Below are 9,508 nucleotides of genomic sequence, written 5' to 3'. Positions count from 1 at the left end.
AAAGCAGAATTGCAGTAGCTCAAAAGAGATCTGATGAGCAAATTTAGAGATATTTCAAACACAAATATTAATTCATGTTATTTGTACCCCACCTAAGATAGCAAACTGGATCAGCTGTAGTCAAACATTGATCTGAAAACAGTGATGTCATTTTGGTCCTCTTGAACTATGTAGGTCAAAATGACCATTACTTACTATCTATCCATCAGTGTAGCATCCTCCAACGACAACCTTATCTTCACTCTACCTTTAATATGTATGATGTATGATTTGTATATATCCCCACAAAAGGAACTCAGGCAAATAAAAAGCAAAAACAACATCCACATTTTAGCCTGAAATGACCTGACGGGTAGAATGTTTAGTTTGTTTCGTTTGAGTTTTTTTTTTGTTTTTGTTTTTTTTCAATTTCACCCTGTGTTTAGACATAGCCATAGTTTCCACTTTCGTGTTTGTCCCTTCTTTCGGTGTTTCTAGTCAGAGCTCCACTGTTTGGAAAGAAGGTTTCTTGTTCTGCCTTTCTCTAGAGAACAAGCTACTCCTCTGGGAATGGTGAGCAAAGACTAACTCAGCTGTAGTATCTACCACCTTTCAGGCAATCCTTCCCCGTACCTAGTTAGTTTCCCCCTCCTGCCTGTGCCAGGTCCAGCTTCCTTTTTCCTCTCCACAACCCAACACGGGAAGAGGAATCCTAGCTTCCCGAGTTCCTCCCCAACAACGCCTTAGAGCATGAGCTAGGAAGCGGGTGGGGGAGTCGAGAATGAGCAACCTCGTTCTGAGCATGTGCGAGTGATGTTGCGCGCATGCTCGAGAGTATGGGCAGGTTTGCGGATGGCGAGAAATAGGTTCTCCCGCTCCCGCCGCTGCTGCTGGAGCAACCCTAGAACATCTCTGTTCACGCTCCCGAGTTATTAATAAAGTTATCGTTAAACATTTTTTTAAAAAGTGAGACAGCTGGTTTAGACGAGTGTGCAGGGAGGCGCTGGCGGTGGCGGCGACGGCAGCGGCGGTGGTTGCGCCGCGACCGCAACTGAGAGGAGCTGGTTCCGCTGGGGCGGGTGAGTCCGTAGCTGACGGGCGGGCGGGATGGGCGAAAAGAGCCGGGGGCGGCTCTTTTCTCCAAGGGGACTGCTTCCTTCACTTGGGCCTCCTTCCCCGACGGGGTTTCCCGAGTCCCCTAGGCCCGGCGACTCTTGTGGGGCTCCGGACTGCTGGGAAAGATCCAGCCTTCAGGGGAGAGAAGCCGAGGCGGAGACGGGGGCAAAGACATCTCAGCCCTGCCCCCGAGGCCCCCTGGGTACCCAAGCTGGAGGTCCCGGCCCTTGGAACTGGAGGCGGCCGCGGGTCCGCCCCCGAGCCCGGTGCTCTGTGCTGCCTAGCAGCGGACTCCGAGCGTCTCTCGAGCCTGTCTTGGTCTCCCCGGCGGCGCCGGAGGCAGCGCCCTGCATCCGCCCAGAATGTTGGTCCAGGCGGGGATTTTGGTCCTACCCTTCCCCCACCCCCTCCCCGGCATCCTTCCTGCCCTGCTTTGCGTGTCACCCAGCTTCTTTTATGGGGAAGAGCTTCTCAAATCCCGACTGGTCTTTTGGGCTTTCCCACCTCCATTCTGTACCCGCCCCGGGCTCGTTTACCGCTCCAGCCTCTTTGGGGCCGCTCCCCGCTTCCCCCTTCCGTTAGGCTCTCCAAAGTCTGGAGAATATGAATGAGGAACTGAGGCCATGGCCGGCTCTCCCCTTGGGACCCCGGGTGTGAAAAATCCTGCCCGAGGCCAGTGGAGGCACATGACTACAGTACTTTCTGATCTGTGGAGCTACTTCCCAGTGTAACTGGGAGTGAATAAAGATTAACTGTTACTGCTTAGCTAAGTTTTGTCAATATATCTATCAGTATCCCCTAACGACTGTGGCTTCTATGTTTAATAGTTCCCAGCCACATTCTGGTCAATTGGTAAAGGTGGCTGTGGAGGATGGTTTTAAGATAAGTTTCTTCCACAAAACAGACCTCTGATTTTATGGATGCCAACATTTAATTCTTAGAGATCTTTTGACACTTTCCCAAGCTATAAATCTGCCTGCAATCATAAGGACAATGATTGTTGGGCAGCCTAGTTTAATGCTAAGGATAGTGCTAGAAATCAGGCAACCTGTGGCACCCCAGGTAGGTGGTCTATCCTCCCATACTAATTTACTTGCACAAAATAGGAATATCTTGAATTTTCTTACCGTGTGAAAAAATTAATAAACTAGGTTATGTAAATATTTGTCATCGTCACTCTAGGAACTTTATTCCATTGTGCCAAATACCATTTTTGATTTACAATATTCAGCACTGAAGACAGCAAATATTGTTATTCTACAAGATGCTAAAGTAATTTTCCTAACGCACAGGTCTGACCACAATAGTCTTTTACTAAAACTTATGGGGCACTTTCATCTGACTTTAAAGCCCTTGTCAACATACATGGCTCCACCCTGTCTTTCTAGCTATATTATATAACAGTCTTCATGGTCCAGCTAAAGTGACCTTTCCTCTCTCCTGTACTTTAGCACCCTCTCCTCATCTCTACCTCTTAGAATCCCATTTCCTTCAAAGCTCAGCTCAAATACCCCTAGTCCTTTCTTGCTCCCCACCTTCTACTAATGCCTTTCCTCCTCTCTCAAAAAAAAAGAAATTACCTTGTTTTTATTTTGCATATTCTTTTATATGTACATATTTTCTCCCCTTGTGGAATGTAAGTTCCGTGAGGGTAAAGACTATTTCATTTTTGTATTTGTTCCCTCAGAGTTTCTAGCACCTAGATGCTAGAAACTAAATGCTTTTTGAATGATTGTTACTTAATTTAGAATTGTAAGTACCCACTATTTGAAAAACATAGTATTAATGATAGGGATGCAAAAATAAAAATCTTCCCTCAAGTACTTTACAATCTTATACAGGAAATAAGACATATACACAAGGTAGAATATAATAACAGCTATGATCGAATAAAGGTGAAGTACTGTTAAACATTGAAGGATACATCCCTTTCAATTAGGGGATCTGGAAAGGCTTAATGGAGTAGGTGGCATCTGAGCTAGACCTTTAAGGAAGAGAATTATCTGGAAGTCAATGCAAAATGAAAAAAGCAGAACCAGAAAAAAGAGTGTGTAATGGCTTTAATCATATATAGTAAGAGAAAAAAATGCCTGAGAAGAAATAAAAAAGAATTCCAATAAACATTTATACTTAACAGAAAAATTCCTGATTCTTTAGTTGAAATTAAAATTTAGTTGACTATATGGATAATTTTTAATAAAGTTTGTTGTTGTTGGTTTTTTTTAGGACTGTCAAAAAGTAGAGAGATATGGAGGAAATATTTTCTGGACCTAGGACTCATGTGAAAATATAGAGGCAAAGAATATAATGTGAGATTAGGAAAGAATTTAGTAGTTCAGTTTGTCTAGAAAGTAACCTATGAAAAAGGAATCAAAGGAAATAAGGAAAAATAGGTCATAGCCAGATTTTTGTACTTTTGACTTCCAGGCATTTGGAGCCAGTGGTGGATGGACATCTGAACCCAGATCAGGAAGCCCCAAGTTCACATCCCACCTCGGACTCTTTCTAGTTGTATAATCTTAAACAGGTCATTTAAACCTCTGTTTCCTTCAGATTCCTCAGGTGTAAAATAGAAATAATAGCAACTACTTCTCAGGGTTGCTGAGAGGATCAAATGAGGTGATATTTGCCCAGTAGCAACTGCCACATAGGCACTATAGAAATATTATTATTATTATTAATGAGAAAGTGGAATGGCAACAATATGGAAAATGGCTTGGAGAAGGGAGAGACTAGGGCAAAGAGAGGAGTAAAGAAGCAGACAAGCTGTAATGAGCCAACAGTGTGCTTGTGCAAGAAGAAAGAATGTTGCAAAAGATTGTGGAGGTAGAGTCTGTAGAATTTGGCAGCTAGTTAGATGTGGGAAGTGAAGGGAAGAAAAAGAGCTAAAATGGATCAACTCTGAGTAATATCTAAAAAATAGTAAAGAATAGAAGACAGGACAGATTTTTTTAAAGAGGATGATACATTGAATTTATTTTTAGGTTGATTTGCCAATATGAAATCCAGGTTGAGGGAAATATCCAGCAAGAAGTTAAAGATGCAGAACTATAATTCAGAAGACAGATTAGGACTTGCTATATAGTTTTAGAAATCTGAGAGATGATCATTGAACCCATGAGACTAGATGATAACATTAAGATGTAAAAGATCTCTAGGACAGAGATCTGGGGGACAACTGTTAAGAGCAGTGGGAAATGAAAGAGAACAGAGGAGACTAAGAGTAGTCATGCTGGAAAAGAACCAGAAAGTCAAGAAAGACCATGAAAGAGAGAATATCAGTGAAGAGGGACTGATTAACACCCAGAAATTGCAGAGGTTAAGGGAAATGAAGATTGAGAAAAGGATATGTGTAATGCAAAGTTGTATACGTATGTCACTTGAGGTAACATCAGAGATCCAACTATGGGGTAGTGAGAAATAAGTGTTTAATGAGGAAGTGGAGAAAGTGAAGTATAGATGTAGACAGCTCTTTAAAGGAGTTTGATAGGAAAGATGGTAGGATTGAGTCAAATTTTTTAAAAGTAGTAGAGGTCCAGATATGTTTGTAAAATGACAATAGATAAAGTGAAAGACAACAAAGTATCAAAATATCAGCCAAACTCCCAGAAAAAAAGGAGAGAAGACAAAAAAGCCCAAGTAGAGGAGTATGATAGCAATGAGAGGGATGGAAAAGGTCCTGGAGAGTTTTTGTATAAAAAAAAGGGAGGTGAGACATTTCAGCTTGATTTCATTTCTAAAATAGAAGATATGGGTATCAGCTAAGAGACAGAGGAGTCATTGTTATGTTAGGGCTTGAAGACGTTTTAACAGCTATTTTGGTTGGTATGACATAGTCTTAGTGAGAAGAAAGAAAGCAACAATGAGGACTCAGTTAAGATAATATGAAGTTTTAGTGTACCCACTTTCTCCATTCAGAAGTATAAGAGTAGAGCTATTTAAAATGGTTTACCTCAGGATGTAATAGGTTTCTTCTCACTAGAGATCTTCCCAGAAAAATTTGAGGCCAGAAAAGACAAGTAATAATTGAGAGAAGGTACCTGCTTATATACGATTTGGACCAGATGGCCTTTTAGGCCCATTCCAATTCTGAGATTCTGTGAATAATACTTGCAAAACTGTGAAGGGAAAAAAGTAAGACCAGAGGAGAGATGCTAAATTGAAAGGTGAAGAAAAAAAATGGGTTTAGGAATGAAGCAGAGACAAATGGGAGGACAGGAGACAGTCATCATTGAGAGGAATTTTGTAATTTAAGATATGGTGGAATAGTTTGGAATATTGGTGAGAGTCTCACCCCTCTGTTGTTATATGAGATGATGGAGGTCACAACTCAGAAGTGTTTATTGAAACTCTTAAATATGAGGGCAGGAATAAGAATGGAAAGGAAAACTATGAACTAGGTACTGAAATACGTAAGAAAGAAGGAAGAACACCCATCCTGAGAAGACCCTAGGTTACAGCAAAAAGATCCTGGTCCAAGCACCTGAATAGAATGAGCCTGAAATGAGGAGAGATTGCTTAGTGATAAAAGCAGAAGGAGGATCTGAAAGGGGTAGTGAAGAACAAGGAATATTCTTCCTCCTCTTCCTGGTCCTGGCTTAAGGTTCTAAGGGCATGAAAGGAACAAGCAGCATTGTAATGGGTAACCAGGGGAAAATTATGAGAAAAAACATTTTGGTTGAAAGGAAATCTGTTTAGGATGGGGTAGCATTGGAGAGAGAGTGATTTCTAGAGACTCGATGGAAGGAAGAAGACAGAGGACAAATAGGGACTGTTAAAGAGGTGGGAGTAGGATTGGATGGATATGAGGGTGCAGGAAGTGGCTATGGGATCATAGACTTAGAGCTAGAAATTACTTTATAGATCATTTACTCCTTCCTCCTTATAAAATTGAGACTCAGAGATGATTTATCCAAGGGTTAACAGATACTAAGTAGGAAAAATGAGATACAACCCAGGCCTTTTATCACAAAAGTTAGTGTTCTTTTGAATACACCATGCTGCCCTATAGACCTCAGGTCTTCCAAATGTGGAGGAAATTTATTATCATGTATTTGTTTCTTTGAATAAGATCTCAGTAATTAAAATGTTCCTAATATGTTCATTCAGTATGTATTCAGTGTCTTTTATGTGCAAGCACTGTACTAGACGTGAGGATACAAAGGGGAAAAAATAGTACTTGCCAGTTGAGGAACTTACCTTTAGGGGGAGAGGCTCGGGAATAGGACAAAGGTAAGTAGTGCTGACCATGTTGGTGCTAGAATAGAACAAAGGTAAGTTTTGTGCTAAATATCAGAGCACTAACCTTAGGAAATAGCAAAAAGCCTTGCTGTTAAGGTAGAACCTAAGCTGAGCTTAGCTGAACTAGGGATTCCAAAAGGGATGAGGAGAGAGTAAATTCCATGCATGAAAAAGAAACAGCATATGTGGAGGCAAGGGCATAAGAAATAGTATATTGAGTTCTGGGAACTATAAATAAGGAAATTTATATGAAACAAAGTATTTTAAGGGAAGGTAATTTGAAATTTCTGGAAGGGTAAATTGGAGCCAAATTGTAGAGGATTTTAAATGTCAGGCTAAGGAATTTGTATTTTAACCTTGATGTAATGGGGAGCCAATATAGTTAACAAGACCTCAGGCCTTTGCTTTAGGAAGATTATTTTGGCATCACTGTAGTGGAGGAGACTAATTGCAAAGTTATTACAATAGTTCATGACAGAGGACAATTAGCTAGCATTTATTAAATACTTTCTGACAATCACTTGCTAAACCCTAGGATACAAAGAAAGATAAAAAATAGTTCCTGCTGTCAAGAAGCTCACAATCGAATACAGGAGACAACATGCAGACAACCATGTACAAATGAGATAAGCAGGATAAATTAGTGGCAGTCTCATAGGGAAGGCAGTAAGCTTGAAGAGGATTGGGTAAGGTTCCTGGCAGGTAAGACTTTAACTGAGACTGAAGGAAACCAGTGAAGCTAGGATATAGAAATAAGGAGAGTAGTCAGCAAAAATGCACAGTTGGAAATGAAGTGTCAACAAGAAGGTATAAGGTATAAAATAAAGTATAAAAAGACTGGAAAAGTAGGGAGGAGCCAGATTAAGAAGGGCTTTAAAAGCACAACAGGATTTTATGTTTGATCCTGTAGGTAATAGGGAAGCTACTAGAGATTATCGAATTGAAAAGGAAATATGGTCAGATTTGCATTTTAGGAAAATCATTTTGATAGCCGAGTTGAAGTTGGACTGGAATGGGAAGGCAGGAGGGAAAGAGACCAAGCCAGCATGTTATTGCAGTAGTTTAGTGATAAAATGATGAAAGCCTGGTAGCAGTGTCAGAAGGAAAAAGAGAGAATATTTTTGAGATATATTATGAAGATAGTGGGGGTAAAGGGGTGTGTGAGTTGAGAGTGAGGAGTCTAGGATGACATATAGGTTATGATCCTGGGTAACAGAGGATGGTGGTACACTCATCAGTAATAGAGAAATTTGGAAAAGGGAAGGTTTGAGGGGAAAGATAATGAATTCATTTTTCAGCATGTTGAATTTAAAATATCTATGGGATATCCAGTTGGAGATGTGTAATAGGTAGTTGGAGATACAAGATTGGAGATTGGGACAGAGGTTAGGGCTAGACAGGTAGACCTGAGAATCATCTGCATAGAGATGATAATTGAAATCATGGGAGCTGATGAGATGACCAAGTAAGATATAGTAGAGAATTGAAGAGGACTTGGACAAGGTAATTTAGGATCAGTGGAGAAAAGGAGTGATGTTGAGTTAAAATTGAAGTTACTTGGCAGTTTAATGTGTTAAAGGCTCCATTTTAAACTTCACAACTTCTGTCAGAAATGTCTTAAGTCCTTGTTTTCTGATCCATTTATTTGACCTTTTTTCCCCCACCCTGTGTCTCAGGCTTGGAGCAGTTGTATTTCAGTTCAATTCAACAGACATTATTAAGCACCAACTATTTTCAAGGCACTGGTAGGTGCTGAGGAGATAAAGACAAACAATGAAACAGTCCCTGCCCTCAAGGAGCCTTCATTGTACTGAGGGTACACAACATATACACAAGTAAGTAAATGCAACCTATATACAAAATAATCCCATTTAAAGAAGAGTAAGAGTTTTTAACTTGGGGGTAGGACTCAGGAAAAGTTATGTAGAATAGAAAGTAGCACTTGAACTGTACTTTGAAAAAGGCTAAGGAATTTATAGAAGTTGTAATAAAGAAGATAACTCCCAAGAATGAGGATTCCCATGTCAGTGGGAAAACTTTTAACTTGCTTTAAGTACTTTAGAAGTAGATTTGAAGGATTATTATAAATGTATTGAATGTATTGTATGCAAAATTAAGTTATTGCCTAACATAATTTTTGCTTAAAGAATATCTGACCTGAAAAAATGGATTTTTTAATATGGTTGATGAATATTTATTTTTAATTTTTCTTTTCTAAGGCCCAGTGGTATAGTGGCTAGAGCCTTGGAGTAAAGAAGATATGGGTTCAAATCTGTCCTCTAGGATTTATGGGCTACTACCCTGAGCATGGCACTTGGCCTTTCTGTGTCCTAACACAAGTTTCAGAAAAGGTGCTTACCTGTCTTGGAAGAGAGTTCCTAATTTGGTAGTTCCTTGTGGCAATGAAATCATAGTCCCAATTCCTATCCAAATTTTTTTAAGTCTTTTGAGAAAATTATTTTCAATATCAAATATATGATAATTTCACCTGAAACATTTCTGAGAAAGAAGCATAAGACATAGGTGTTTTAAAAAAACTAATAAGCTGCTTTGGAAAATAAAATTTCCAAGCCTTAAAAAATATTATAGTACTATACCTAGAAATTGGTATGGTTGTGAGGCCTATAATGCCCATCCCCCTTGCACAAATCCCATTCTTACAAGTACCAGGGAAAAGTGTAGATAAAAATGAAAACAAAGTTGGTAGGGGAAAAAAGCAAGTTAGTTTTAACAAAAAAATCATTTGAAAATCTAATGTAGATAAATTAGACAGTAGTAATTAATTATCAAGTTCTACTGGTGCATTTAAAACATCATTTGATTTGCAAAATAGCTATGCCTATAATTCTTTAGTAATCCATCTGTTCCATAAAATCAGATCTTTACAAGTTCTGCTAATGCCTTGTTGCTACATGGATTCATGATGGCTATTCTGGTAGCATGAAAGCATTGATTATATCATAGATGTAGAACTCTAGAAATAAACTAGGAATTATGTTAGAGGTCTTCTAGTCTATAGATATAACCATATTTCCCTTATTTTTAAGAAACTTTCACTCAATCTTGTCATAACCTCAAGATATTATCAGATACATATATCTTTTTTCCCCATTCATAGCAGTCCCTTAGGAAAAAAATCTCCACTTTCTTCTTCCTGTTCACTTTTCATCCC

The 9,508-nt window shown here is 39.4% G+C and overlaps 1 protein-coding gene across 1 annotated transcript in view; it reads left to right on the top strand.

Annotated features, from left to right (window-relative positions):
* The first annotated feature begins 825 nt into the window (after window positions 1–825).
* The window catches only part of RAB23 (RAB23, member RAS oncogene family), a 30,493-nt gene continuing 21,810 nt past the window's right edge, over window positions 826–9,508 (top strand). The window contains exons 1-2 of the mRNA XM_044675927.1: window positions 826–1,058; window positions 8,013–8,171. The gene's annotated coding sequence lies outside the window, so the exon portion shown is untranslated. The remainder of the gene's footprint in view (window positions 1,059–8,012; window positions 8,172–9,508) is intronic.

Source organism: Gracilinanus agilis, chromosome 4, assembly GCF_016433145.1.
Source record: "Gracilinanus agilis isolate LMUSP501 chromosome 4, AgileGrace, whole genome shotgun sequence".
In the NCBI taxonomy this organism is placed as follows: Eukaryota; Metazoa; Chordata; class Mammalia; order Didelphimorphia; family Didelphidae; genus Gracilinanus; species Gracilinanus agilis.
The sequence above is the reverse complement of the archived record's forward strand: the minus strand, read 5'-3'. Positions and strand labels throughout refer to the sequence as shown.